The sequence below is a fragment of the Perna viridis genome, chromosome 3, assembly GCF_037379345.1.
Source record: "Perna viridis isolate PV_CMFRI_1.1 ecotype Kerala chromosome 3, ASM3737934v1, whole genome shotgun sequence".
Lineage (NCBI taxonomy): Eukaryota > Metazoa > Mollusca > Bivalvia > Mytilida > Mytilidae > Perna > Perna viridis.
The window spans coordinates 39617613-39642792 of record NC_142447.1 but is presented as its reverse complement, the minus strand read 5'-3'; the positions used below and the strand labels follow the sequence as shown (position 1 = coordinate 39642792).

The window sequence follows — 25180 nt, the reverse complement described above, 5'->3', positions numbered from 1 at the left end:
GATACACATTATTACTGTAAGTATCAATTCATTGACGTGTGAGGCTACTTCATATACTAAAGGTATCTGTCCTTTTTTGTATTTTAGATAATATATCCTTTGTCAAATAACTTTCATGTTTAAACTTCGATTTTGGCTACAAATCATTTCTCTTTTTTCAATATTAGAGTCAACTCACTTTGACTAAAAAATATTCTCAATTCTTTTCTTTTCTTTTTTTTTTTTTTTTTTTTTTTTTTTTTTTTTTTTTTTGTTTGTTTCTTATAGAAAAAGTAATCAAGGGAACCAAGATTCTAGCGGCAATCAAGAGAATGTAATTCAGGGACAAAGACTAGGCATGGAAAACCGACATACACAACAAAGAACATAAAACAACCTATACAATACAAAGAAATAATATGTTACAAAACTTTTTTCTTTTATGTTTTTTTTCATGATTTCTAATGCAAGCCAAAAACAATGCAAAATTAAGCAACGGTCATATTTCCCGATTAGAGCCATACGATAAAGGAATATTAGATAAAAATATCTTGGAAACGTTTCATTATATGTTACTTGATTTAAGGTAGTAGGAACAAAAATAAATCTAATTTTCTGTTTTCGAGTTTTTATTCTTTCTTTCGTTGCTTTGTTTTGCCTTTTTATTTTTATATTCCGTTTATTAGACTTAATGGTACATAATATTTATAAGTTTCCACTTAAAAATATTCTGGGAATTTCGTGGATTCTTTTGCATTGATTCATTGATTTTAGATTCTTATTTAGTGTTTTACGTGTGTAATTCATTTAATAAATCACTTCATCTAAATTTCACAATAGTGGTATGTAATATTATTGTAGTTATCATTGGAAAGTATAACAAGTATTGTTTGAAGGTCCATGTTTATCACGATATTTATGTTTTATCTTATTCATTCTAGAGATTGTTTGTCAAACAATTTCAGAATAAGAAACGAATTCATATTTTTTATCTATGGTATAATTCAAAGATTTACATCACAACTAAGTTTGTCACCGAATTTTCACTGACTACTTTCGTTGATTCAGAATGTTTGAATTGATACCTACCAAACCGACCATTAAATTAATTATTAATGTGCTGACAATTAAAATCCGTAGCATGCATTGATTTTGTTTAATATTTTTCGACAATAGAACTGGGATACTTTTAAACATCATTCTGTGATTAGAAATAGAATACGATTTGCAATTTAAATTGTCTAGGAACTTTCGATGTTCACTCATCGAATTTCTAATTGAACTACATTTTTTTTCAAAAGCCTTATTTAAGGCATACTTTTTTGCTCACAATATATATATACATCAAGCAGTGTTTGAAAATTCATATTGTAATTAAATTTCTTACTAAAATAACTAATTAGTTCTAATGTTTTTAGAATATCCCTTTCAAGTTTGATCTAGAAAGGCTTGTACAAGAAGCGATATGTAAATGTTTTATGTCTTTGAATCCATGGATACAAAAAATAAGCGCCTGTGAGAGGAATTATTGTGTTTTTGAGTGCATCTACCTATGTTGTTGATCAAGCTAATACCTTCCAGTTTCAAGTTAATATCCAAATCATAATCAATCTCGGGACCGTTTGAAGGCAAACGTTTAGTGTGAAAAACCATGATGCTTAATGGTTCGTTCATATTGTGTTCATGGAATGGGAATTGTATGCGAATTCAAATTAGAAACGCTTTAACGCTAAATGAAAATTATAAAAAGATTCAAGATATACCACATTATCCACTGGCCTATTTATGAGTCGTGTTCGATATTGTGCATTCGAATTCGCATAATAATCCACATTCTACCGTCATGCGAAGAAAGCTAAATTTGATTTTAAAAATCTAAGTAAACGCTCAGTTTCTTGAAAAGGGTATAGGACATCTTTTTAAAGGTAAACGCTGGCTGAATTTGTTACACTGTGGATGCTAGCGATGTCACAAAACATGTTCATTTAATGCAAAGGAAACGCGCATTCATTACATTGTTCCGCTGTGAATAATTGATATTCAGAAAAGTAGACCCAGTTGGGTACGGAAAATTAGGATATGTTTAAATAAAGTAATCAAACTCCTTATATAAAAAAAGTATCATCTCATATTTTATCCAGTTTGATCTTAATTATTAAACGAAATGTGAAAGGGCTAGTTAACACACGAACACGGCAAAACTGGCTGAGGACACTTACCCTAACGTTGCACATGGTCCATGCTCCCAGTATTTTAATGTTCGGATTGCTTATTTACTTTTGTTTCTTCGACGCGTTTTTTCATGTTTTTTATAGGTTTCTGTTTTCCCAGTCTAGTCTTTATCCTTGGAATATATTCTTTTGATTCCCGCTTGAATCTTGGTTCCTTTGATCACTCTCTATACATTAAAACGTTACATAACATCCACTTTTTTAATGAAATTCAGAAATAACCACAGCAGCATGATACCGATTTTGTTGATATGCTTTTATTTTCATTTCATCAGGTTTTACTTTATTTGGTAAACTTTGTTCAGTGTTACGCTATTTCAATAATAGTTGCAGTTGTTGAATTTAAAGTTCCAATTTGGTTTGTTTTGTTTTTTGTTTTGTTTTTTTTTTTTGTTTTGTTTTGTTTTGTTTTATGTTTTTGTTTTTTTGTTTTTGTTTTTGTTTATTATTATTAATTTGTTAATTATCCCTTGTGACTGCTGATATGTCTTGGTCTAGTATAAATTAGAAAAATCTAAAGACCAAACATCTAATCAATTTCATGTAATACACATGATTACAAATCCATCTATTATTAGAGATGGTCACAAGTATCGGACACTGGTTATTTAGAACACGCAAGAGCCATTAGAATGTAACGAAATAAATTTCTTGAAAACTATAACGAAAACCTGACAAAGACATTTTTATAGTTGACATATATGATTTCTTCTGCCCACAGAGCAACTGGGATGTATGCCCTGGGTGGTGGAATGGGGGTACCTCTGGCGTTTTACATGCTGGGGTTGTCAGGCTACAATACGGAAAACCTGATCGCAAACCATAGTCGTGCACCGTGTTGGGAAAGATGTCACGTTCCTCGCACGTTAAAAAACCCTGCTGTGGTATTCGATAGGAGTAGGAACCTGTGCGCTCCGCCACAGGAGGCTAAATTGCTCGACCTTACCCATCCCTCCCTTTTTCTAGTGGCAATCCAAATTTGTCGATTCTATTATCCTTGTGTTCTGTCCTTTTTTTCATTTCATCATTTCATGTCCATCGTCTGAATATAGCTGAAATACTGCTGCTTGCACGTAAACTCCAACAATCAATCAATCAATCAATCGGTATTTTTATCACCAAAGCTAAACATTAGTCGCTAATATGTTCTAAATAAGTTAACTTATTCATTTTGTCTTACTAAGCAATAAATATTTTCTTTGTGTAATTTGCAGTTCTTCTTTAAAAAAAAAACACAGATCATAATTTTCGTAGAAATGTAACACTAACCAATTAGTATAAAATAGAAATGGAGCTCTGTAAAAATTGCATCTTTTTGTGAAAGTTCTTTTCAATCGGTTGTGGTATGATTTTGAATAAGTTCACTTATGTGGTAAAGAATTGATGTTCATAAAGTTCTAACACACATTTCAATTCAATATGTATTTTTATCTGTGAGAAGTTGTAGTCTTTAATATTCCGTATTCAAATGTTATTTTCAAAAATGAGCTGTCGTCGTCTACTATATCCTTGTAATTAAAGCGACTCCAAATTGACTACCTTCTAACTTGCCTTTTTTCTTGCGTACAGAATTAACCAAATAAGTTTGATATTCAAACTTCATTGCCCGTTTTTTTATTTTTTGCCACACAATGGTTTTAAAAATAATACCTGTTCTCGCACAAGGACGGAATTTTTTTCCCTATGAACTAAAAGTTCATATTATGCTCTGAGTAAAATCCTTATCCGTTTATTAGTAATGATAAATCGGTACACTTTGCACCTGTTGGTCAAGTCATATCATGTCGCAGGTCATTTGTCACCAACCTGTTCAGATTTCACATTAATTATGCTCAATAAGGTGGGCAGTTACAGTGCAGCAAACTGTTCCGCTTTTATTTTGAAGTGCATCTTGCTTGCATAAATGATTCGTGTCACAATTGTTGACATCATATGACTATAGGTTATGTACTGTCGGCATGTCCAAAAAACATTAAATAATTTGTCTGTTGCGTGAGGAATTTAATTGGTAGCCACATTCTTAATACTGCATTTATACCTGCTATAGGGTTAAAGGATAAATATCTCTTAAATAACCACAGCGTATAACATTCTTAAGAAAATGTCACCTATATTTCATCAACCTCCCATTATGTGCACGTAAAAATATTAAAAGGTATTTGCTACATGTTCTTATTTGTGTATATTTAATAAAGTGAAATTCATAATAATCTAAATTTTAAGAGGGCTGTTAAAAATTGTTTGGCTAGATTTAACGCCGTACAAACTCGACCATCCCCACCACTTACTACTTCTTAACACACACACACACACACACACACACACATGAATATAGAAAATTGAATGATGGCATGTCTCGATATTTAGAAAAATCTATTTTGAAAGATATTTAAAAAATAAGTGTCAACTATTTTTCCCTTCAAATTAAACCAAGGAATAAAAGATCATTTATGTAATACATTAACGTTTGGATGTTCTGTTACTTTGTATATTTGTATCGTGATATGAATACAATAATTTAAAGATGATGGATTTTTGCATTGCACACTTTCCATAGTCCGTATGATTTCAGATGACGTCATATACATTAGACATGCCAGTGGCTTGATCAGATTTCCTAAAGATTATGCTAATTTGTAATTTAGAGTAAAAGCAAAACATTAATTAACTAAAATGATACATCGACCGAAAAAAAAATTGATGTTTTTTTTTCAACTTTACAAGTCAGCATTAATCAGTAAAATAAGTAAGATTGTGTCTTAGTTTTTTTTTTTTTTAATTATATTGATCTTCTCATCCTTGATAGATTATTGCATGTTGTTAAAAATATTGTCTTGAACTGTCTTTTCAGTTGTATATTTTTGTGTCGTTATGTATTTTGTCAAAAATAAGATACATGGTAAGTAACTGTTGACTATCCAGCCATATTTCATGATTAGATTATCTCCCTTACACCATTTCAAAATTATGTGTTTATTTCATGGGTGTTTTTATTATATGACAGTCTCATATTTGATAACCTTGAGACATAGCTGTTTTATTACATTTAAATGAATACAAAATAATAGTTGCAACATAGAAAGTAGTAGCAAATATAGCTCCTGAGTAATAAATCACGTTCCTTTAGACTTATGGTACAAAGAACTTTTTTTTCCAAATTTGCTTATTTCATGCGCATTATATAGAAATTTGAGATTTAGGTTTTAATGATTCAAGGAAACAAAGCAAAAACATACTGGACGTGTCGACCTTTTTGTAGATATTATCTAAAAGTGTTTATCGATATGGTTGTAGGTCATGATTTGTATTACTTAGTTTACTATTCAATTAAAATCACATTTACCAAAAGTTACATAAATATCAGCGATAGTTAGAAATAAAATGCGCACATTATGTAATATAAAATGTAACTCGGTCAGTATGGTGGATTTATTACCTGATCTTATGATTTAATGTGTACAGCTTGTGCATGTATGCACATATCGATGCATCATGAGAGGCCCCATTTAGGGTTACGTTTTTACATTTAACTGTCACATTAATTTATTGACAAGGGCATGACAGATAAATGCCATTTTCGTGAGGTGAGGCTGTTGAAAAAATGTTTAAGATGTTGTTCTCCTTCCTTGTCTACTTTAGTCTCTTATTCCCCCCTTTTGATCACTACTAACTGTTACTTTTTATCAAATGTTACACATCGTTGCGTGAAACATTATGCATTTAAAGATATACATTTGTCAACATAAGATTTTTTTATAAAGGAAATTGACCATGATAAGTTAATTTCGTAGGAACTATTTTCTTGCGTAAGATTACATTGTCGGTTTGATTGATGTGTAGAAAAGTCAAACATCTGCCCCACCTTTTATCACAGGAAAACCTACATGTCAATGATCAAGCCAGGAGTCAAGGTCTTTAAAATGTTGAACTACCTTTAATTGTACTTAACTAAATTTGTAATAAAATAAATTAAAAAACAAAAGAAATTTCCTTGACCATTATACGTTTGCGCATTTGTATAAGGTAAAACAGATTTCATAACCACAATTAATCGTTAAACTAGACGGACTAATTGTGATGTATTTATGATTCTTTTACAATTGTTCTATCAATAAGATGCGATTTAGGGGTAAATTTCAAAATTTTCGAAAACTGTCTTTCCAATGAATAACGAAAAATATTCAAACGAGGATATGTTTGAGGATTTTAAATGTAAGTTAGTAACAGATTTCAGTATTACGTAATCGTAAGTACAACACGTTTTAATTGTAGTGCGACGTGTCAAGATCTGGTTTGAACATTTGCAGTATAAATGCATGTTGAGTATTATTTTTAATACATAAACTTAACTATTTTGTAATGTTTATAGATAAAAATGTATCTTTTGCACCTTCCTTAACGTTTTCGTGGTTGAATAATTTAAGCTACATGATGAAATTTAGATATGTGAATACTACGTCAAATCAAACAAAGCATAGTACAAAAATGTTAGTTGGACAATCTGATTGAGTCCGTATTGTCTTGTACAATAGCTTAGTTTACAAAAATGATTAAAGAGATAGAATTAAACAACTTAATGCTCGTAACTCACAAAAATTCTTATTAATTAATTGATTTTTTTTAACATTTTTATTGTTCATCTAAACAGATTATTATCTTAATATCCAGCATGTAATTAAAAATATATTTTTAAGGACTTGAATTCATTTTATATCTTAACAAGCATATCATCTAACTGTATCCCTGTGTGCTTCTAGCTTATACTAAAAGGATAGATTACTTTACATTTTATCTGACTTTTTTATGAGTTTTACCAAATTCACGAAACATGCAAACCATTACCTTTCTGATATAGGATATTGAATAAAGGGTGTGAATTTTTCCGTAATTGAAAAATGTCACTAAATTTTCTTTTTCTTTTTTTTTTTTCCTTTTTTCTTTTTTTGTTTTGTTTTGTTTTGTTTTGTGTTTTGTTTTGTTTGTTTTGTTTTTGTTTTTGTTTTGTCTTATTCATTTCCTGAGTTAGTGTCCTTAACATTTCACTACGTATTTTACAATATTTTATTTTCAATAACTAACTGATGTTTAATGTTGTTTTATTGTCATGGTGGGTTAAAGAATCCGTACCAATCTAAATTTCCCTTTCTTTACTACATATATTGTCTTAAAACATATAATATCTATATCTGATTTTCACAAATAAACCTGCCCTTATTAAACCTTATTATGATAATAATTTATACGTCACTTGTCTATAACATATATTGCTTTGAGAGATGAAATTTAATTTTTGCGTGCTCTTAGTTTACCTGTTAAAATTAATTTATGATCAATTTATTCAGAGAAAAAAATCTGTTGATGAAAACTGCTTGTACATCATTAATTTTTTATCGATTTAATCATTTCAGCTACATGTTCCTTATTTTTAATTTCCAGTTGGAATATCTAACATTTAAATCAATTTCAATACCTCTTTTAAGATGTTTTAATTTCTAAATCTCATTTTAATATTCAATTTTCAATTATGCATGATTAAATTTATTTTTTGCAGATAAACGTACTTTATTAGATGCAATTCGGTCAACATTTATAATGAATAAATGATTACATTTTACAATCATTCCACAAAAAAAGATCCGATACACCTATCAATTTCATGGTACCAAGAAAGGACGGGGTTTGTAAATGTTTTTAGTGTGAGTTTAGTTGTGGTTTGTCATCATTTTTCTGTCGTTGATGAAGAATTTAGCTGGAGGGATTTTCAAGAATTAAGATTTCAAGATTTTGAACATGAGAATTTAAAACAACGAACTGAAAAAATACATATTTACATTGTTACAGAACAGAATAGTTAAGGATAAAAATAGTGAAGAGAAATGGTTCACTTTAGATAGCTTTTCAGAAATGAAGATATTTATATTACACAATTCCATATTACACAATGATAACATACCAGCCATCATGGGCAAAAAAAGTCTTTAATGACAGCAAAGGGTTTGAAGCTTTTGAATCTGTCTTCTTTGTGATTTTGGTATTCCTCGGTATGTTTGTTCGTAACAATAAACTAATCTTCCGGCAAAGTTTATTACATGCTTTAAAGAGAAGTAAAATCGTCTTAAATTGATTATAAAGCATATGACATAAAACTTTTTTCAGGTTAAAGCCTATTAAAAACGAATACTAATAAATGGCCTTTAAAACGTTTTTCATTAATTGGCAACATAACTTGCGAAAAAAAAATTCCGTCTCCCACAAAATAAATCAATAAAGGCAAGTCTTAATTTTTATTTTATTTTTATATTAATGTTTATCATTGTTCATTTAATGAAGTGTTACAATATATTGGGTAGAATAAAATTTTCAATAATCTCATGAATGCATGTAAGTTTACTAACAATTGAGTTGTTAGCCTAGATAAAACATTAGTGTTTGATCTAAACGTATCTCTGAATTAGTTTGATATTTAGGACAACTGACGAAAATTTTCTAGTATTTTTTATACAGCAAAACACCAAATATCAACAGGGAACATGTTATTGCAATGTGTTTTTCAAAAAGTCCGGAAAAGAGCGTTTAATAATTTGTGATTGATACAAAGGGATAAGGATTGTACGTTTTTACTCATTTATGCTTTGATAACCCTCTATACATATTTTCTGATCAGCAAATTAGTCACTTCTTAGAACAGTTCTTAGACTTTTTACTAATAGCCATCTTATCAAATGTACATATAATGCTTAATATTTTAACAAATTTATCAATATTCTTTGAGCTAGATTAAAATTAAATGATATTCAAAACAAATTAATAAATATACACTATGTTACATGGAGCAAATCAGTAATTTTTTTAAATTTCAAATTACAAATATCATTAAAGTTAAGTATTTCATTTCAATTTAATCAATTTAAAATCAGCAGGTTTTATTGTATTTGTAAAGGCATATTTAAGTAAAAGACATTGTGGAACCACATATTTAAATGAATTGTATTGCAAAAAAATAGTGCAGAATTTCAGAGCGCACATCAGGGTTTTTTTTTAATAATGAATTATGTTTCAATTAATTAGCATTATTGTACCTACATGTATGTATGAATGTAGTTTTTGAGAACAAAAATGTTTAAATAATTTCAGGTGACCAAATAAACTTACCAAAAGTCTTTCATAATTTATGAGACATGCCATTCCAGGTCTAACCATTCCTTACAAAACACACGAATTCATATTTTAGCTGTGGCCGAAAGTTGACCAAAATTAAATTCATTTTTTACAAATACACATTGATTATTGTGCATTTTAAATGTCAATGTTTTTTTTTTTTAAAGGCAGAGTGTTTCGTTTATATTATGCATTATTGTATTTTATGAACTCTTTCCATGCACAAAAAGTAATTTTTGAAACAAAACAAAAAACAAAAAAACAAAATGCAGTAACATTTCTGTCGGAACGGTTTACACATATATAACACAATGGCATGTTTTCTCTTTTTCTATTTATATGCAGTAACCCCATGACCCCAAAGCCAATTAAAGCAAAACACATGTAACAATCGGTCGTCAAATGTAAAAATATAAAACCTAAAGCAACAAGCAGCATAAAGCAAGTATAAGTAAACTTCTTACCCAATTTAATCGCTGTTCATTAGTGTAGTTTTGAAATGATTTTCATTACTTTTAGCTGAGGTGTAATTTCATAGAAATAATATGAGTATCCACTTTTAATTTAACATCTTTCCAATCAAATTTATGTATATTTTAATTTATATTATTTTGCCCAGAAATAACTGATTTCATTTAAGGTTATTTTGCCATTGAAAATCTTATGTCATTTTATGTTATTTTCCTCAGGAATAATCTGATGACATTTTATTTTATTTTGCCCAGGAATAATTTATGTCATTTTAAGTCTTTAATTGGTGTGACATTAGAAATCTAATCATATTTAACCACATTTTAGAGCTTTTGTGAAATATACAGACGACTGCCTAAACCGAATTACTCTTGATTGTCAGATTTTCTTCGACACTAGTTTGAATTTTTTTAAATATCATAGTTCGTCATTATTATCCTAAAAAGAGTCAGAATCAACGTTCTGGATAGAATTGTTGACGATTTTTTTCTTCATTTGTTGTGCACCCGGTGTTTCCCGCGTTTCAACTTCCTCTCGTTTATTTTTTTCGAAAGACTGCTTTAAAAAAATGGACTCCTACTATTCAAAAACGGAGATAATGGGTTTATCTGCAAAAAAAATATGTTGGGTTCTTTTAATCTTTTCCTTCGCTTTGTTATATGACTTAGACTAAATAAACTCAAAATAAACTCCATAAACTCAGCTTCTTACAGAGAACGTAAATCGACAGATAGAATAAGAATTCTGTATGAAAGAAATCGGAAAAAATTAACATAAATGATCGAAATATTGTATAAATGTATGTCAATGCCATTGGTTTGTTGTTTATAAAAGGGAAATACATGTCTGGAACGTTCGGCGTGTATCTAAATTTAAAACTAAGATATGTAAACGGATCTTCGCTAAGATTGATATGGAATATATATTTTATATATACATGCAATAAATGTAAACAGCGATTACATTATCTACAAATATATTGTGGATAAGCTTGTTGTATGTTTGTCTGAAGTGATTTTATGGATTTTAGAAAATCTAAACTCAGGAAGTTGATGCCAGGAGGATTAATTTAAAGCATTTTTTCATGTTTTTATTTTATTCGGGTTAAACGCTTTACTTCTTCCTCTATGAAAAGATAACTCTTTTAATTAACCGATTCACTCAAATAAAACGTAACTGCAGTATAACGTAAATAATAGATTATTGATTTTTGTATTAGTTGATCAAATTGGAGCCCTATTTATTTGTAAATTTACCAATTTTCATCAGATTTGTTGCGATGTCAAAACTGCGGCACGAAACTTACTTAACAGAAAATAAGTGAACTAGAATTCAAACAGAAAAATATCAATATTAAAGTTAAAACATATGAGACAAAACCAATTAAGCAAAATTTACAGAAGAACATAAACATAAAAATAGAAATTAACAACTGACGGAACATAATTAGCAAAAAAAATAAGTCCCTCTCAACATTGAAACAAGTTAATGGAAGCAATGGACGTTACTTCTCACATCAACGTTAAGGGGCAAATAAAAAGAAGGTCAATTTACCATCATTTCCCCACAAAACTTAATCACGGCTAGGGTGCTGCAGTTATAGGATACGTCTTAAATTTGATAACAAGTCGTACCATTTTCGTTCCAAACATTGTCAGCGTCTCTTGGTAGTACAACCTTGTTACTTTCCAAAACAAAACTAATGCTGAAATTTACCCTAAATAGTTATTTATGATATTCTAATTTACACATACAACTGTACCGGTAGAGCTATTTATTGTTTCCATACTATGTATTTATAAAAGGGTCCATGGTATTTTTTGTTCTTTGTATGTTTGTTTGTTTTTCTTTTTCTAATTAGTTATGTTTCGTATGTTTTAATGCTCCTGGTAAATATGTAAATACATATGGTTTTAAAACTTGCAAGTCCTAACCATAATACTATTGTTTACCTATATCAAAGATCTCGGGACTAGGTATACCGGTACTTCCTGTTTTGTGACAAACGACAGTTTATTTTTAGGATTAAAACAAAAAAAAGTACAAAATCATAAATGGTGAAACTGTGTTTTCATACATAATAGAATTAAAAATGTATATTTTTATGTGTGTTTTATAGCTAGGAAAGTACAAATTTTCTTACTGGTCATACACATATGACAACATATATTGCGTTTTTCTGTGACCTATATACAAGTAGCAGATAGTACTAAGGAAATATGAAATCATATTTCAAATTGCAAGGAAGAGTTTAGGTATTTTAGTCACAAAAGACGGAACTTCTTATCCTTTGAATTAATATTTGATTTCGGGTCGTTTCGGAAGCCAGAACACATAATATTCAATAGTCATAATTTACCTTAACCAAAAGTGAAAGTATTGAAACAAAGTGTTATTATTCTAATTATTAATAATCACGAATGTTATTTATGTCAACAAAGAATATATGCCATGAAACTTCAAAATCTATAGCTTTATTAGAGACTACAATTTTCTTATGCTTTTCATTAATTATTCTATATCTTCAGTTTAAGCCTCGATCTCTTATTTTATATTCCTACTAATATTTTGCTAATATATGACTACATTCTTTTGAATGCTGAAACTGAAATAAACTTGGAAGTCATGGTTGCAGGGAGTTTAAGCTACGACAGAGCCAGTCCGATATAACTAGCACATGTTATTTTTGATCATTTCTCGTGTAATGACAGCTTGCTCTTTAGAATGTTGAAAAGTATAGATCACTACAGGAAAGAAAAAATTTTTTTTTTATCTTCTGATTTTTTTTTTCTTTAAAAACAATATTTTCAATAGAAAGGACAAATTACAGTTTATAAGGACTCTCCATGCACGTAAATTTAAAATATACACTTTACTCTCATGGTGTCTTCTTCCTAGTAGCATTATTGCATGTTACAATTAGGATTCTACCTAGTACAAGGACAGTGTCTTAGTAGTAGAAGGTTTGGCTCAATGATAAAGCAAACTGTCCTTCTTACTTAGCTCTGGGGTCTTAATGAAACAGATATCTTTAGATAAGTCAATTGTTTTGATGACTGGCATACCCGGTATCCAGTATTCACCGACATTTCGTTTGAGTTTATGTGATCCATGCTGAACAAGGATGGATGATACAACCCCAGACACCACCGTCAAGAGCCTCACCAGACAGACAGACACCTTACCATGTACAATTAACACGTTATTCAATATTCGACCTATCAAAGGCGAATCAAAAGAAGGCCCGATTTGTTCTTTTAGATAAACTCTAAACTATCATTACCATCTTCACCCAATGTAATGAAATAAGCGAATTAAGATATGGAAAATTGGCCTGATAAACTGACACTTGATAGTGAGGCTTTTCTGCTACGAATGAAGAAACAATCTCGTAAGTCTTGAAACATATTTTACGGGTATTCATTTCATTTCTATAGACCAATTGTTTAAATTATATTCGTGATGTAAATGTTCGACTGCATATCATTTGTATAAAAGGCTTTTGATTTATGACCCAAAGCCTTTTCAACTTGGGTATTTAAAGTAGATACTGCGATATTCCTCTAGATCTCTACTAAAACATGGATAGTTCGTGGATTGGAACCTATATACCAAATAGGATGTAAATCGAACTCTGGTCAAGTCAGAAATGACACCCAGTTATAAAATACATGAATGGTTCGATTAACACAATTTTAAAACTATTTGAACATCAGTGCATGTATTTGTCAACATACTACAATGTAATCGATATGTCAGTACTGAGAAAGTTTAATAATTTACAGGGATAATAGTCTAACTGGTGGCTTCGAGAAACACAATTCATAAAGGGCATTATTCAAAAAACTAATTGTTCTTTAATAACGTTAACTGAGGTTCCCTAGATTTGCAAAAAAAACTTCAAAATTTATTTGATATAAATTTCTTGGATTAGGTTTTATGAAATACCGTTCTATTGTGGCATGTTCACATTTCAGGGGATACCATTGTTTTAACCTTTCTCATGCAAAAACACATGATAGGAATGATTGGAAACAATTAAAGAAGATAATTTTTCACCTGAATTCCATAAGGTCATTTCAAATGAATGAGATCAACATTAAGTCAAACTTCTTTAGAAATATTAATCATACATAATGAGCTAAAACAGCCAAACAACTGTAGGTATTTATATAATTATATCGGGATTTATTACAAAACTAAATAGCCGCAACCATCACATTCTTAGGAAATACAGAACATTTTCAAAAATAACTTGTGAGCAATAAATTAGGACAAATATATACACACGTTCAAAGCATTTTACGCATAGTTTTTTATAAGGATACCGAACGTTACTACATAGTAAAATTTGAAAAAAATAAATTTCCCTGTCACTTCGTCTACATTAGGTAAATCATCTTAAGCAACAATGAAAACATTGAAAACTTGCAGACAAATGAGGTAGGCAGCATTACTACTGGAAACAAGAACTAAAATAATCTGCGGTATGCTCAATTGTATACTGCATGCGTGCTCTGATGCTGAAAAGGCAGTCTAGTGCTCTACAAGGGGGGGAAGCAGTGCAATATATTTTGCCTTGCCAGAACTTAACAACCGCAATGTTTCCAACAAAAGAGGGATCAAAAGTCTAATAAAAACAACCATCAGTTTTTTTCAACAAGGCTGCAAAATGAACTCTTGTTTACTTCATGAACTTTTGGCTGTATTATACGAACCCGTCGAACTAATTATTCCTAACTAGATTTTGTCATGTTATTTTCATACTGTCTGACATTCAAACATAAAAGATCATGCAATCATTACACAAAAGGCAGATAATTATTACAATTAATATGACCGAACATATGTGTCTATTCAATATACAAATAGCATTTGTCTAGGGTGACTGCCTACATGCTTATTATGTTTCTCTTCGTGGTGTATGTTTTAGAAGCGTAAATTTGGTGAAATATAAGGCAAAAAATATGCTTATTTTGTAAGCCTACTATCACTATTCAACAACACATTCACGTACATTTTAGAAATATCATCTTTATAAAGATATACATTTTTAAACACAAATGCCTATCAACAGGTATATTCCTATACTAAAGTTAACAAAATTTGCAACTGCTTACTTCCATGTTCTCAGCTTTTTCTCCTATATTATTGTTGTTGTTGCTTGTTTTAGTTTGTTACTTTTAATTTTTTGTTTGTCTGTCGTTTGAACTTTCTATATTTCTAACTTTGTTTTCTTTTAAGTAGTCCTCGAACTAATACAGTGTCACTTATCTACGTCTTCAACAATAATTATTGTCCTTTTGTCTCTTAATAGGAGTGTCGAAATGGTAATATCACAATTATTAATGCATCGATCCCAATGGAATCAATGTGTGTACATGTCATCGTTAATACATGCATATAACATAAAATCACGGTCAACATACTGAAACACAAGTTTAACAATACTTATTTACCATCGTTTTCCCCCATAATTATTTATCGTTTTCTCCAATTATAACCTATTCAGAACCATATTCACCTTAAGTTATTGTCACTTTCAGAAATGATTATGTTGACCTCATCCAGATTCCGAAAAAGCTCACATTTAAGGAATTCATCACGCTTTCCTTGAATCCTTGAAAGCGTCAGAAAGCAGGACATCTCTAAAAGTAATAAAGAAAAATAATGTAAAATATTTAAAAAATAAAAAAACAAATATAAAAATAACACTATGTAAAAATGTGTATTGTGTGTTTAAAAGTCTAGCTAGTTGTAACGTGCTTTGATTTTGCTGTTGAAGTTGTTATGATCTTTCTCATGTGTTGTTTTTATTTTGTTTGGTGTTTTGTGTTTGTTATTTGCTTTTATTTTTTTATATTTTTCTCTTCAATCATTCTACTGACTTCTAATGAATTTTGATATTGTAGACTAAATGATTCTGAAAGCTACACCAGTTGTAAATTAAATTTAAGTACCATTACTACCTACTTGCTTGATATATTTGGACCCTATGATATGTATGCATGAAAGGTTTCAAAGACTGGCTATACCTAAAAAGGTTAAGGCAATAATTTGACATGGCCGTTGACATGAAAAAGGGGTATATACGAGGAAAAAACGAGATATGTTGCTAAAAAACAGCACATAATTTCATACTTAATTGAACAAATTATAAATATATATATTTTATTTTATTTTTTTTTCAATGCAATGATGGCAGACCTAAAAGACTGGGTAATACTTTAAGATTTTCAATATGTACTTCGACTATATATCTAGGAGTACAATGACCAAAATGTTTGTGAACATGATCATGAGTTAAATTCGATTTATATAGGACAAAAACGCTGATTTGTATTAAATAGAACTCACACTTTCTGTAGAAGTTCATAAAATTCGAAAAACAAATTAAAGAAACTAATAAAAATTGACAATTAAGATTTTTCTCAACGTAAGACTGTATCAATTACAAAGAACTCTCAAGTGTCGTTTATTCCTCAGTTGTTTGGGCTAATACATGTCGTTGAAAACTAAAAACAAATGGGAAAAATATTTTATTAACATTAATAAAACAATATTTTTTTCGAAGAAAAAAAATACATAGAGGGGCGCCGAAATAGAAATAAATAAAATCCTCTTTTAAAAACAAACAAAAAAGTACATACAGCTAAAACTTGAATAAAAACTTCACAATGACGAAGCATATATAACAACTTGCATTGCCATAAAAATCGGTTTAAGAATCGGACTTTTCAATGAAATGATATCGAATCACATGATGAAATAGAATTATTTTCAAATCTGAAGTTAGGTATCAAATTACCATTGACGTCTAAAGTCTTCATGTTACCAATCCGGGGTTATTGTCTCACAGTTTTAACATAAATATGGTCAACAGATACCATGTTGATCACTGGAAAGATGGCTTTGATATTAACTGCGATTTTCAGGCAATTTCAATGGAACATTAAAACGTAGAAAAACTACTTGCATATGGTTTACGAACGTTGTAAATGAAAACCTTCAGTTTATTTCTGAAATAATGTGTTTCTTGGTGTTTATTGGATTCGATTTATAAGACTTGCTTAATCATATTAAATCTGCATTATGCTATAAATATATATATTAAGAAACAACGTATGAAAGTAATTTAAATCGTTAACATAGGGAATACGAAATTAACCTTAATTTTTAACTTTTGATCTATCAAGTTTGGTTACTATTAACTACTTATATTTTAGAAGCAGCCATTACAGTTTAGGGGATCTTTTTATATGTACATGTTGTCAATTCGTAACATATATTTCATATATTAGTTATGTGCAAGTAAAACGGAATTCATAAATACCTTCCGCGCAAATAAACTTCTATTTAAGTAAATTAATCATCTGTAATTGCCTAAATGTCCTAAGTCCCTTACCCTTTGACACATCAGTCAGTATGTCTTGCTTACTCCGTAATAGTGTGCATTCTTATGCAAAATATATGCATAATGCCAGTATTAATCTGTCAGATCTCATGAACTAGTCTTTTATCAATTGAAAAAGTCACCAGCCTTACACTCAAGTTCGAAGAATCAAATTTATCATCTCGGAAATGTGTCGCTTTCCTTTATGGTTTTTTCACGGAAAGTAGAAAAGATGCATTTGTCATTTTCAATTATTCAGTAAAAAATATATGTGTATATGACATTTTTGATCATGATACAAATTAATGGAAACTTTCCCTAAGGACGCTGTAATTTACGATGCAGTGAACTTCATCAATGGGAAATTGAACCGTATTAGGAAGCCCATGTTATGGCAATTTTACACATTTGCCCGTAATACATTTCATGTCGATAGGACCAAATCTGATGTTTCTATATTAAATCGAATTTCATCTGAAAATTGCTAGGCTCTTATCAATCAATTGATAAAAAACCAACATCATAATGTACAGCATGGTTGCCAATGGGCTATAATGCAGTTCTAATTTTGATCAATTGTACGTCGCATTTTTCTGTTTTGCTCTTCAAAATGTAATTATAAGGCAAAAATATTCATTTACAGAGAAAGGAAGGTATCATTTTATTTTTTAATGTTAATCAATTTTGCTTTGACAGATCCTATAAAAGCTTTTGTTGTAACTCGTTAGGTTACTATCATGGTATAATGAAATTAATATTCTGTTTTTAAAGTGTCCTCTCAGTTTTATGAAAATCTTTAAATTGCATGTTATAGAAAAACCAACACTTACAATGTTAGCTCTTTCTTTGATTGTTGAGTACACGAGTATGCTTCATTTCATAATCAAGCGTTACTATTCGTTCAAAAAATCAGAAGGGACAGTCAAGGGTTGCTACGTTCAAACCGAAATCATACCTGTTTTTTTTCAAACAGTCCTCAATATTTTTTGTGTAGTCGTAGAGTGGAGAGTTTCACATACTAACTGATGAAGAAAGACACCAAACTGATCAAATTTCTTCTTATTACAAACTTTAAAACAACTGTATATACTTTGATTCATCGTTGAACTGGAAAACTTTCATTATAAAAGCATTAAGTATTGGAGATGAACTTTATGACAAGAAAACATTGCAATTTACATAAAGAAAACTAATTTTTAGAATTTATTAAAATTAAAAAAAAATTGAATTAGACACCTGTCAGACAAAAACTAGCTGAATGTGCATTTATCTGTCATTAGCATTCACTTCTGATCTAGAAAATGTTTATCTGCCTCGGGGTGATTTTAAGTTATGTCACAGACTTTATGTCAAATTTGAAGTATCGAACATTGTACATTTCCCCCTTTTAACATTTTATGTTTCATGTTTTCTAATTACAAGATCAAAGGTAAACCAAATATACAGAAGGTTTGCAACTATTAATCGATATAGAAAAATAATTAAGATAATTTATTGTTTACGTGTGCTGAGTCAAATAGTATTTGTCAAAAAAGACAAAATGTTCTAAGAACCCTCACGTTACGTTCTGACCTTTATGTACGAGATGTTGTATGATGAGTTGATATAAGGTCAAAATATACAGAACGAGAAGAAATGCAAACAAATCAGAAATCCCGCCCTTTTTGAATTAAAAGTTAAGTAATTGGTATTTTAAAGTTAATGAAGTTGTATGCTTGAACACATGCTTCGAAAATATTTATCAAATAGGCTTCAACTAAACAGAGACTCATTGAGTAAATGAGACATTATTCATGTATACAATTTAGATACTAAAAGCACATTTAACACATGTAGGACATAAAAAAATATAAGGTTTAGCAAAACATGGTATCAGGAGTAGTCATTTTTATCGTATATTTTTTTAAAGGAAATCGTTACTTAAAAATCAGTTTTTCAATAACATTAACAATAAACGCTGGTTGTCAATATTACCGCAAGAAATGAATAAAATGTTATTAGTTTTGTACATAAAATTTTGGGGGGAAAATTAAAAAATAACAGCATTTTGTTTTAAAAAATCAAGTCGGCATTAACTTAGACTATTTGAGTTTTTTTCTTTACAATATTTAAATGGAAAATAAAATCAAAGCTTATATTACATGTAATAGAAGAACATTTATAAAATTAACAGTAAGTTCTAACATGTTTTTCTTTTTATTCACGTAAAAAAAATAAACGTCCATATTGAATTCTTGGTATACTAACGGAACAGTTCTTTTCGTGATTCCAATTAGGCCTTTGCCACTTTCAGTGTGTGTTTTCATGGCCTACACCCTTTAGGTCGTACCTAAGATGACTGTCTCATGGACGTCTTTTCTTCTTCAAAATTATAAATAATAGCAGTTTGCGTTTGAAAGATCTATTGCTAGAGCCAATTAATAGTCTATTTAGTCCGGTGCATTTTATTAATAGCTATTATCTTTATCTATTTTCACAGTTGGAGTTACTTCAAAAACCATTAAAATAATTTGGACGTCAATTAGCAGTGACCAAGTGACTATAAGTGCCATAATTTCAAGTGGAAATAAAAAAGGCCAAAATTAAGTAATCATTTAGAGATTTTTCAGTAAAGATATATCATGTCTTTCAACTGTATATTAAGGAAAAGAAATAGCGCTTTGAAGTACAGGTTCCTTTATTACGTAATGTTTTGTGAAGTGATATACATGTCTACATAATATGCAAATATCAGAAACCGTGACCTCCTTAATGATGATTAATCAGAATTTAATCATAGACTTATCTATGATTATATCAAGACTCAGATTTCTTGTACGTTTTCAGTAAAACTATGTTTTTAACGTCATAATAAAATAATTTCATCCCTATATTTAAAAAAGTTACACCTTGAAACAACCTGTTAAATGAAAAAATCTATGAGAATATCTAAAATTATTTGACATTTTACAATCTGATCATACAAGAAGAATCAAATACTACTAACTACATCGTTTCTGACTTTGGTATTTTCTATGGTTTCAAATGGGAAATGTTTTTACTACTATAAATTCTTTGTCGCTCGAGAAATTAAAAAAAATCTAATGAACATTGAATGGTTTTAGAGTATAATTGTTCTAAGTGGCTCTACGTCAGTCTGTTTGTCAGTGGTTGTTTTTAAGGTGAGGTTGCGTTCCGGTATCCTGATACGAGTTCTAATATGTTCTGTCGTCATTTTGTTTCCAGTCGTTATTCCTCGTTTTTCCGTAAATGATTAATAATTATAAGATTATCTGTCTTTCAATTACTAAATGATAGTATATGTGCATTAAGTTGGAAGTGTTTGTACTATATCTCAATGTACAAATACGTAACCCACAACTATGCAATCCATTGTTTGTAACTATAGCATTTTGCAATTTACATTTTGCAAATGTTCCCATGAACAGGTTAAAAAAGATATTTAGAATTTGGTACAACCCTGTTCCTGTGCATATGCACAATATTATATGCAATTACTTAGATTACGTCAGATAAAATAGAATACCACGGCCCTAGTTTCAATCTTATATTGGAATCCAAATCTATGCATTGAACACTTAAATTGGACAGGTTTGCTCTTATCGTTCTAAAACGAGTTTATTGATAAAGCAATTGAAAACGAAGGTTAATCATAAATTAATAACCGATTAAATAGAATGAAAGTTTTACTGCTTTTTTGATAGTTACCTGTCAGTAAAACTCGACTCAGACAAGCATTCAAGGGCATGCTTCGAGTACCGTCTATATTTTCCAGGTCAAATTATGTAATGTAATATATGATAACGCATGTTGTGTCTGGGTTCAAGACGCTGACAGCCATATTCTATCTATAAATATGTTTACGTACCTGTTCAAAAAAGAAGGCACAGATGTTCCTCTTGGCATAGCTACAGGATGCTCTAATGATAACTTCAGTTTATAAGCAATGCTACTTTATATATCAAAAAGATGAAACAAAAACACCTTTACAATGTTCTGCCGTGTCTAAGGAGTTTTGGCATGTCAAAAAGAATTTTTAAGTACTAGGTGAACATTTCTGACTAATTCAATAAGTTAGCACTTCACATATAAGCCATAGCTATTGACTAGGGAAGTTGTTAACTTTGGTTATTGTGAATTGCCGTTTGACAGTATCATACCCACACTTAATACATTTACATTAGTTAACATTTATTATATACTAGTATACGAAAAATATGTTGGTGTCGTAATACCACAAAAAGTGCAAAAAAGTACATGAATATTCTAATTATTGTTGGGACGTTACATAACATTAGTACATTATAAACGAAACTTAGGGAATACTGCGAGTTAAATTGTCACTACTGATGACATGATAATCAAAGACTGGTGTTTAACAATTAACAGTATACAAGACAATATTTTTATTCACAGAATCTAAGAACAGAGTTTGTACAATGACCAAGACTAATTAGTAACAATATTTATGATTAAAAATCAACACAAATGGGATAACAACCCCTTTACTATGGTATTCCAGGGTTTTATTTCAAGGACTTCAATGTCAAATTGCTGAAGTATACCTTACCAGATAAAAAGTACAAATGTATTATAGCAATGATTACTAATGAAAATTATGATGTGAAGATATAGTACCGTACGTATTGAACAGGTTTAGATATAACTAAATAGAACAAATGTATTTGAATGTGAACATCTGTCATTCCTATAAACCAACACCTTTTAAAACAAGAGAGCCTGAATCGCTCACCTTCCAAAGATAATAAGTGAAACAAGAAGCTGTTCGACAATTTTGACTCAAGAAGACTTTGGTAGGACTTAACATAAGGATCATTCTGCAATTGAAAGGGTTTTTCCATCTATCATAGTTTTCCCCTTTCAAGGATAATAACTCTCAGAAATAGTCGTCTGACAACTTTTATCGCTGAAGACTTTTGTAGGCCTTATAATCAGGATCATTTCTGCTATTGAAAAATTTTGCTAACCCTAACTGTTTTGGAGATATATGCGAAAAACTACTATCTGACTCCTATGTTTTATCTTTAGTAACGGCGGCACTGTTTTTCAACGGATCAAAAATCCCCAAATTAGTTTTATGCACGATACCCCAAGGAACAGTAATACCAAGTTTGGTTCTTTTTGGTCAAAAAGTGTCAGAGGAGAAGATGTTTGAAAGAAATAACATTAAAAATAGCAAACAAAATGTCAAAAAGGGCAATAACTCCAACATGGCTTCATGGATTAAAATGAGAATTTGACCAATGGTAGATCTCATCATGCTGAACATTTTTATTTCTGCCAGAATTTGGATAAACCTAACGATTTTGGAGATTTATGCGAAAAACTACTGTCTAACCCCTATGTTTTATTTTTAGTAACAGCGGCCATGTTTTTCGACAGATCAAAAATCCCCACGTCTGTTCTGTGCAGGATACCCCAAGAAACATTCATATCTAGTTTGGTTCCAGTTGGTTACGTAGTGTCAGAGGAGAAGGGTTTTGAAAAATTGTAAAAATTGACAACGACGGATGACGACGACGACGGACGCCTAGTGATGGCAATAGCTCACACGGCCTTCGGCCAGGTGAGCTAAAAATTACCTTCTTCCATATATACTTGTACATTCGTATTGGAATCTATGTTTTACTTGAAAAAAAAAAACTACAGAGCATCAATATAAAATATACTTTCATCGAAGCCAGATATATGTACTAGTCTGTATGCGACAGATTTACGCACACATGTATCTTGCCTGTGTCTACAACAGTCGCAAGTTTCGTGTTAACCTGTCTCATTTATCAGTTGCAGAAGGGTCTGTAATGCAACATGTACTAACAGGAATAATATTTGTACTTTTAAGACACTGATATACAGATTTCAACATATCTATTTCTAATTTCATTTTTATTTAGACAAATTTTGCAATACGTGTTGAAAATAAAATGATAAGAAACAAACAAAGCATTTACATTTCAAACAATAAATATCCGATGAAATGCCTTTCTATATCCTTAAAAATTAATAATGATAATTAGAATTAATACTACGACATCCCAAAGAACCAAAGCATCATATCGAATTATATTTTCAACATAAAAGGTAGGTATACAATTTGTTCTGTACAACTGCCGATTTGTGTAATGCTAACCACTTACATGTCATCTTAAACATACACAAAGCTTAACATTTTGAACACAATATAAATAATTCGGAAATATAATCAAGAAAACAAAATGATGATATATGTCTACGCATGCATTCACAAGTTCAAAAGAATTTTATTGTTTGTAATTGCTACCTTCGTGAATATAAGATGGAAGTTTTTTTTTTTCCATAGACTTTTACGACACTTGCCGTACCGTCGCATCTGATCAAATTATGTGTGTTGTTTTCATTTATTTATCTTTTGATTCAATGTTTCGATGTGTTGTTATACCAGCAGTGTTCCTAGTTGACTAGACTATCCGTAATTTCACTTTACCGTTTAAATTTACATTATATCAAGTTTCTTACTAGCATTTTATTCCATAAGAAATATCGTCTATGAACTTTAAAAATGTTGATTGCGTTACTTTTTCTCGTCATGTCACAGAAATATTACCTAGTTCAGTATTTCCTATAGGTGCTCAAAAGAATGCACGCCAAACCTGACTAAACGTAATCATCGCAACGGAAACACGTGACTATAGATGCTTCTAAGACCTTCCATTGTAAAGCAATATTTAAGGCATGAAAATGATTATTATCTAATAGAAAGACTATAACTCTTTTAAACTGTATTGCCATTATGAAGAAAAACAGATATATGCAATGACTTCATCGAAAGGTCAGCATCAATCTGTTTGATGCTGAAATGTTCTATCTTCACGATTCACAGCACCATGGTGATAGGAGAACTCGATTACCTCGCGCTGTTATAGCATTTCCCGCGGTTTTTCATTCATCTGCTGCTAAGGTAATTACGTAATAGAGTTTGGTTTCACGCTGTGGAGATCCCTGGTATCATCTTTAAATTAAAAGACTTGTTGCCCTTGACTTATTAAAGGAAAATTTTTATCACAACATCTTTAAAACAGACGCAAAACACAAAGCTGGCAGTGTTTGGAGAAGTTATATGATGAAAAGGGTGTCTTATATCGTTAACTGAAATGATATTAGAAAAATGATGAGCTAATGTTTCCTAACGAAGTTTTCTTCTACAACAAGAGTTTGTTTATATGTTTCAAAATAAAGACAATGAGTTTAGTAGTAGAATTTTCAGATAAAATATTCTTTTACATCTGCAACAATACAACGAAACAACTTATCGCAGGAAGTGCATGCTTTCTTCAGCGGTAAAATCGAAACCGATAAGGAGAAAGTCTTAATCTAGGAAAGTTAAATGTACTATCATATAGCAGGCACGTAACTGAAGGAAAGACTTTTACTCTAGCATAAATTTATTATTTATTTGTGATGAAATAGCAAAGGTGTCAGTCGTGACCTACTGTCTACTTAAAACACAGAAAAGCAATATTATAAGCATGTATTTGTTTCTTAACAATGCCATACCTATTTTGAACAACAACGATTCCAAAAAAGAATGTATAGTAAGAATGTTCAGAATAATAATCAATTATATTGTTCTTTGTTTAATTTTAATCAATGTTTTTTCTTTTTTTTAAACTTTCATTCATCCTTTTAATATTTGAGTGTTCGTCCTTTTATCTCGCTTTCTGGCCCTGTCGTCTCTTTACACTTCAACGACAGCTATTTTTCCCTTACCACAAAACCTATCCACTATACTATTTTTTTTCAAACAAGTCCAATTTACACAATACCAGTAGAGAAAGAAGCAAAGTAATAAATACAAAGAATCACATTTTTCATATAAATTCATTTTAGACAAAAAGCGCGCGAAATAATGAACAAAATATATGATTCTTGTTCGAGCAAACTACATGGT

At 30.2% G+C, this 25180-nt stretch overlaps 2 long non-coding RNA genes across 2 annotated transcripts in view; both read left to right on the top strand.

Moving 5' to 3' along the window:
* The first annotated feature begins 6247 nt into the window (after window positions 1-6247).
* The window catches only part of LOC148622214 (uncharacterized), a 42416-nt gene continuing 23483 nt past the window's right edge, over window positions 6248-25180 (top strand). Inside the window, exon 1 of the long non-coding RNA XR_015920594.1 lies at window positions 6248-6422. This is a non-coding gene — a long non-coding RNA (uncharacterized LOC148622214). The remainder of the gene's footprint in view (window positions 6423-25180) is intronic.
* Window positions 11891-15804, top strand: LOC148622217 (uncharacterized). The gene is made up of 2 exons (XR_015920595.1): window positions 11891-13230; window positions 15386-15804. It is a non-coding gene; the product is annotated as an uncharacterized LOC148622217 (long non-coding RNA).